We start from the raw sequence: 7,555 nt of genomic DNA, 5'->3' as shown, positions 1-7,555 counted from the left end.
TGATGGGGGAAAATACAATCGTTCTTTATGGTCCTGATGACATATGGAAATCTGTCGGCTTCAATACCAAGTATTGAACTAATACCAAACAAGCCATTTGTTTGAGGGGAAAAATATGATAAAAGTAGAGCCCAATGGGCCTTGACAGAGTTCTTAGTTTAGAGTAGAAAGTCTCCCTTTACTTAATTCAGTATAAAATAGACCCCTTCTTTGTGCCAGTGAATATTAACTTCATTAGTTAGAAGCTACTGCTCGTGATATGCAAATATTTACAATGGAAGTTTTCATGGAGAAAGTAGAAGCAGCCTTAGTTTTCACTCTTGCATTAAAATTAATTAAGAATAACAGTGAGTGACATGAAGTCACCTGTGTTAACTATTTATGGCATAGCAAATCCTCTATTTCATTGGTTCCGCCATTTATTACAAATGAAGTCAAATTTATATTTTGAGAAAGCATCCAACAAAGCCAGTGATCAGCATATAATGAAATTGTATTTTTAATAGTGAAATATTTTCAGTATTCTCTGAAAGAAAAAAAAAAACTATACTTCCAAAGAAAGCTGTTAGCATTACATTTTTACTATTTAAAAATAATTACATGAAAATCATTATTTATTAATCGTTTTCCAGGATTCATCATAAAAATGTCTCTTGAAGAAATAGGATGTTTACTTCTTAAGTTGAAAACAAAAACTGTTGGAAAAATTTGGTAGTTGCCCTACCCTTAAGACTTAGTGCGTTCATGTTAAAGATCCCTGAATTCCCGAAGGTTCTAATAAACTTCTTTGTTGTGCTTGGCATTTCCTTTTGCGTAGTCTCAGCTTTTAAACTAAAGACCAGATCCTTCACTCACATATTTTTGTTTTTCTTGTTTTACTCTTTTTCTGATTTGATTCCTAATGAAAATAACAAACATTAGTGGGTAGCACTTCAAAGCTTAGAAAATGCTTTTACAACAGTGATCACATCTTATCTTCAGAAGGACTCTGTGAGGTGAGTGAGAGGTGAGAGTAAAGCAGTAGAATTCTCACTATAGTGATGGGAATGCTTAGGCTCAGGTCAGTGAAGCCATACATGGCACCCAGGAGACCTCAAGCTCCAGGGTTTCGACTCCAGATCCATTCCTCTTTCAAAAAGCGTGCAAATCCTACAGACCCTCCTTTTCTCTTCCATCTCTGCAGTAGAGGGTAACAAGTGATTTCTTAGCGTGCAATCGGTTTGTATTGTAGAATCAGACAGACATGGGTTTTAATCTAGACTGTGCCCCTTATGCCCTATGTGATTTAGCCTAGAGGTTCTCAAAGTGTGTCCCGGCCCTAGAAGCATTAGAATCAACTGGGAACTTGTAAAAAATGCAAATTCTCAGGCTCCATCTCAGACCTATGGAATCGGCAGCTGTGGGGTTAGAGTCCAGTGTATCTGACAAACCTTCCAGGTGATTCGGATCCACATTCAAGTTTGCAAACCGGGGGAATGTATAGGCCAAGGCACTTCACCACTATCAAACTTCTGTTTCTCTTTAAATTGGGTCAGTGATAGAGTTTTGGGCGGCAAGAATGTGAAACAGCGGATACACAGCAGACAAACGCTTTAGAAATGTTGACCTTCCCAGAGGAGTGAATTTCATTAAAAGGGTTAATTCTAACTCATGTAATGAATTTGGTCCTCCATGAGAACAGAAGTGAAGTGACACTTCTTTTTTGGATGCTGCATTTTTTTCTAAACCTGGAAGAGAGGACAATATCTAACTTATAGGTAAATGGGATGGTCCTTTTTGGCTATATTCAAAGTAATTAGTGGCTGCCATTGAAAAGAAATCAAATGAAGTCAGGTGTTGTTGTCTTTTTCTACTAGGAACTTTAATAAAAGTTCACGGAGGGGGCATGACCTCTGTCTTCGTCACCAGCATTTTATTTGTTGTTTGTTCACGGGATTCTGGCATTTGAGTCATAATAGCTTTGCCCGATGGCCAATTTTAGTTCCATGTCTTGAATTACTTAAAATTTATAGGTCTTAATATGGCTTAGTAAGTTAAGTCTTCAGTTTAAAATAACCTATAAATTCAATTTGAAAACTCAATGAAGAAATTTTTTTAGCCTTGTGTCCATCAAAACGTTTGAAAGTTGGTCTTCTGTGGCTCCATGGAGTGTAGAGATAGGAACAAGCAAATCGAGCCAATTTCTCCTTCTGATTCCTCTGCTTGCCCTCTTCTTGGACCTACAACAGTAGAGAACACTTGTTAAAGCCCTACTGTGTGCCAGGCACCGTGCTATAAGCTTGGGGTCCTACTATCCTTATTTATTTGGCTCTTTAGGGAGGGGGTGTGGGAAGTGTTCTATGACAGGAATTGGGTGATTTAAGCCACGTGAGTTGACCACCTAAGTTTTTGTTTTTAGATCAAATTAAGAGCCTTGCATAATTTGTACGTGAATTTTAACTGCCAGGAACGAGAACCTTAGTATGCCTGCTTTCATTCAACATTCCGTCTGCCCAGATTCCTGAAGTCTGAAGAGAAACAGCCACGTAAGCCACGGGTTTTTTTTGTTTATTTGCTCCAGTAGTTCCCAAAGGTGGGATTCTTGACTTGGAGGAGACAATGAGGAAAAAAAAAAAAAACAAACCACCTTATGTTACTAAAGTGTAAAATAAAACTGCAGGGTTTCCGTAACTGTGGTAGTCTACAACCGGAGGGCACACTAATAAATAAACTTACTTGGCTAGGAAGAAGGGAAAATACTGAGCTATAAACAAGACTTACCACCATGTGTAACATTCTTTCTTCAGAAGGTTATCATATCTGTTTACCAAATCTATATGTAGGTAAAAAATTAAAAGCTAGTTACTTCAGTGTTTACAGAGAACACACAGCTCTGACTAACGCTGTTTAGAATCTCTAGTCACATCACACTCACAATAAAGGCTAACACTCCATAACCCTCGCAATAACTGCGTCCATCGCCCGAGGTCTAGTCCTAATGTCCCGGGGCTTTAAGCAAAGAGATCTGACTGGGACTGGTGGTGTCTACTTCTGTCCAGCCTCAGCTGCCTCTTTGCACAGCAAGAAAGCTGTTCAATCATTTGCTCAAACATTTATTTTTTTAGGCTCCACCTTGAATTTAATCACATACTTATCTTCCTGCCAAAGTATTTGTGCTGGTAAAACAGGGCAACTCGATCTAGGCAGAACCTGCTGTTTCTGCTTCTGTCCAAAGGGTCAGTGGTAGAAAGGCTGATGGCAGTGATTTTATAATTGAATGGGGTAATTGTTCTGAGGTTTTTGTTTTTCCCTTGAAAGAAAATGCTACAGGCTTGAAAGCTCTAAGATAAGGGGGAAAGTCTACGCAAAACACTGTGTGCCTTCTCACAGACCTTTAGCTAGTAGAAAACAGATCATCTTTGTTACACTTTGGCTGGATAAAATCGACACATTATATGGGTAGCTGAGGTCAGTAGAAACCCTTGGAGTTTATTTTCCCAGGTACTTTTCTTTTCTGGGCTAAATTATGGACCTAATTTAGGCTAATATTGCTACTTACAGACTGAGTTGAATTCATTGGGTTCGTTTGTCATATTCATATGTTAAAGGTACTTAAAAGCCCAGAGCTGCCCTTGTGAACGATCAAATTCTATAGTCTCTCTTCAACAGTCTATGATTTATCTACCTAAGTGACCAGGAAATGTATAAAGGACCGTGTAATTTTGCTAAATTTGTCAAACAGAGAATCTGAAAAATGGAAGTGTGATCCATTTTGTTTGCCTCGATGGCCAGAAACGTAACCAAAACCTTGTTCAGAAATATTGTTTAGCAGATTATGGCTACGGAAAAAAGACTCCAAGTCCTCAGCCAGGCAGGTCAAAGTTTTGCCATTTGGGGCTTGGCCCTCTCTGCCACCATTTCTCTCTCTCACTTTACACCAATGCTGCGTCCTTTCCTCCCTTCTGAAGTATGTAAGTCCTCTCCCACTTAAGTCACCTATCTAAGCAGGTGTCTCAATGTTAGAGCCAAATCCGCCTTTTACATGACGCTTTTCCAGATGAAATCAAGCAACAAGGAGCACACCCTCCTTTGAATTCATCCTGGTTTCTATTCCGTTTTCTGCTCATCAACCATCAGCCAGGACCGTTTCCCACTCATTTGACTATTAGTCGAAACATAACTGAAATAAAAATACAATAGCAGTGATCTCCTGTTTGCTATAGCTAGTCCTCTAAACAGCTTACTAACTTCCTATGGACTGGCATTATGTCTTGTAAATCATAGATGTGCGAGTAGCCTATTTGTTACCGACCTCTTGGACTCTTTAATCAGTAGAAATTGGTAAGAGGCCCAATGAGGGATTCAGACAAGGCTTTACGGGGACTTGTGCTGCAGCAGGAGGGGGCGAAAGCAAGTAATGCGTAACCTTGCTCCATCCCCCCGCGGGGGGTTGGGGGTTGAGCTTAAACGGGGTGAGGGTGGAGGCGGGGCAGTGTGTCGGGGCTGGAGTGGTTGGCTGAGGAGGTCTGCCCACCCCCTTCACGGTGCTGCGTGCAGGGGTCCCGCGTGGCACCGTGCTTTTGCTCCCGACACCTCACAAGGGGAGAGGTGACAGTTGCGTTTTTGGCCTTTTTGTATCTTACTGGCCATAATTTGCCCCGACTGCGCATGCACGCAGTTATTTTTAGTCCCTCATAATTCCTTTGTAGCTTGTTGCTCAAGGAGACGTCTGTCCAGGTGCAAGCCCTGCAGCAGAGCGTCCCAGGTCCCAGCCTGTCTCATAGTAACCACCTTGAAAGTAGTAAAAAGGCCGGGGGCGGGGACGGGTGGGCAAGGAACAGCATTTATGTCTTTGGGGCAAATAATCAAAAGTTAGGTTGAGGAATGATATATAATAAGATTTGCTCCCTGATGGGATAAATTGCAAACAAGTTCAAAACAGGCCGCATTTATTTTGGGTTTTCCTTCTACTCTGTCCCTCACCCTGTCTCCCAGTTCACACACACACACACACACACACACACACACACACTCCTTCCGATGCTCTGATTTCCTCTCTTCTACTGGTTGCACGTCTAGTACTTTGCTTTGGCCCCGTGTAGGTCTTTACTTTCCCGCTATTCTCCAGGGAGGGCTGCTTTGCTTGATGTTTGCCTGTTCCCTTGAATCATCCTGGATCCCGTACTCTGTGAAGAGTCACTTTCCCCTTATTTTACCCTCTCATGTAATATTTAATTTGGGACTCTTGGGTGCATCGACTACACAGTGAATAACATAAATAAGTCAAGTACTATGATGGCCTGGGATGGGGGGAGGAGTTTTAATTTAGGCGAATTTAGGTTACTTATCCTGTTTAAGCAGAACCTCATTTATGGGCTAGGAAATCAGGTGTTATATAATACCAAAAGGTCTAAAATGTGGTCTGCATCACAAATAAATACTCAGTGTTGCATCTGTGAGTTGGAGAAAGTTGCAGAAGTTGAAAGAACGTAAGCTTCTAATAATTAGTGAAAGTATGTACTGTATACACAGACACCATCTAGATTGAAAGAAAGGGCTGGCAAAATATTTAACTGACTGCACCCATCCACATGGTGCTTTATGGTGCCTGTAAGGTGATGAGTCCGAGAAATATAGCCAGCAGAAAAGGTAGGGAAAATGGTCAAATACTTGGACCCTCCTTTTTGTGACTAAAACCAGTTTGAATTGGTAGGTCTGACAAGGCTGAAATTTATTACCCACTCTCCCCGCCTAGTTTAAAATAATTTTTGACTGTTCAAAGAGTCATATTGGGCAAAAGGCCATATATCCAAGAACAGGATGCATCCAACTTGCTATAGTTTGATCAGTCTCGAGAGATGGCAGGAACTGCTGTTTTCAACAATCTATAGTGCAAGGCCATGCAATTTATCCCCAGCAAATTGTTATTATTGAGTATTTGTTACAATCGTTTTCATCAAGATCAGATTCAATGATAATTAAATTAACCCAGCTTTAACATATTGGCTAATAGATAGAGTTCTAAGAAAGTCAACCTGCTTTGAAAAAAAAAAAAGAGTGATCGAATGCATTTTTTAACTCATATAATAAGGGAGTCTGAATAATTTATTTGGGGTTTTTTTCCCACGAATGATTCAATTTTAAGTATTGGATGGAGGCTATCGTTTCAAAAAGCACATTTGTGTAAAGTGGTTTTCCCACATTTCATTTACCACCACGTTCTACTGTTTTGAGAGGTTGAATATACGAACGGTGGCCACGATCATATATAACAATACAACTGTGACCCCCCGCCCCGAGCCCTGTAGCAGATAGCCCTGGAAGACACATTTTTGTAACAATGGGCCCGAAATGATCAAGAATTGGTCCTTGACTTCCAACTTCCCTAATTTTTTTCCCCTGCTTCTCACTTCGAACCAACGAGGGAAGGCAAAATGTGCCTCCTTACCACAGAAGACGCCCACTTCTAGTACACCTGATTCCAGCTTCTCATGCCCCCAGCCTCGGATCAGACCATACCTGAAGCCTTCCTTTTTTCTTTTTAACTGTAATGCTTTCCCACTCGTCTGCCTCCTCTTTGAATCTCTGCCAAACACGAGTGATGGTGGTGGACTCCCCTGCTAGAGCGAACTCTGAATGATAGCCCCAGCTTGTTCTCATTTGGGCGGTCTTCATTTCTGCAATATTTATTTGATGTCTATATAGAAACTTTTAAAGAGCAAAATGAGCCCTGCCCAAGTTTAGACAGTCGTTTAGGGCCACTGGACCTTCAGTGGAGTGCCAGTAATTTTGAAAGCCAGACGAACTGTTAGAAGTGGTTCAAACTTGGGTCAAGACTCCTTTGACCTGTTTCAGATTGATGACAATTCGGAATTTGTCATAGTCAGTCCTCTTTCCAGGTCATTGCAGAAAAGGCCTCACTGCTTGTGTCTCCTGCACACAGTCCGGTTTGGGGGGTTGTTTTCTTTGGAGAACGACGTCATCTGTAATTAGTTCAAATTGGCTCTGTTTCTTTGAGAAGTCTGTTTTGCCTTTATTAACTGAGAAGTATGTGGTATTTGGTTTTAGAAGGTTTCAATTCTAATCCTGCCGATACCTTCTTTCATAACAAGACTTTGAGATAGTCTATCAGTATATTTAAATCTTATTTAAAAATTGCTAGGGACATAAGTACCTATTTTATGGGTGGCTTAAGAATGAAAACAAATAACTTCTGTAAAACTGTTACCAAAGTCCTCCGTACTAATACGTATGTAGTATATATTCAGTAAGTAATGGTTATGATTATAACATCAAAATAGTGGTTCATATTTCCAAAGGAACAATCCTTTTTGTCTGATGTGATAACAGAGAACATTTGGAACAAAGATTTGGAAATTGCTGGTAACTTGCTAGTTTTTCAGATTACATTAGGTATCAGATAAACACGGCTATCTGACAATATATGCATTACATCCTATGGAGAATCAAGGCAATTGTCTTCATAATTCAGTTGATGTACACTTTCTGCTCTACCGAAAACCACGCCTCTCAGACCTGGAATGCTTTGGGATTAGGCAGGACTATGTTTTGGCCT

This window comes from Delphinapterus leucas, chromosome 19, assembly GCF_059928025.1.
Source record: "Delphinapterus leucas isolate spDelLeu-1000000601 "Yukka" chromosome 19, BTC_Dleu_Yukka2, whole genome shotgun sequence".
Lineage (NCBI taxonomy): Eukaryota > Metazoa > Chordata > Mammalia > Artiodactyla > Monodontidae > Delphinapterus > Delphinapterus leucas.
The sequence above is the reverse complement of the archived record's forward strand: the minus strand, read 5'-3'. Positions refer to the sequence as shown.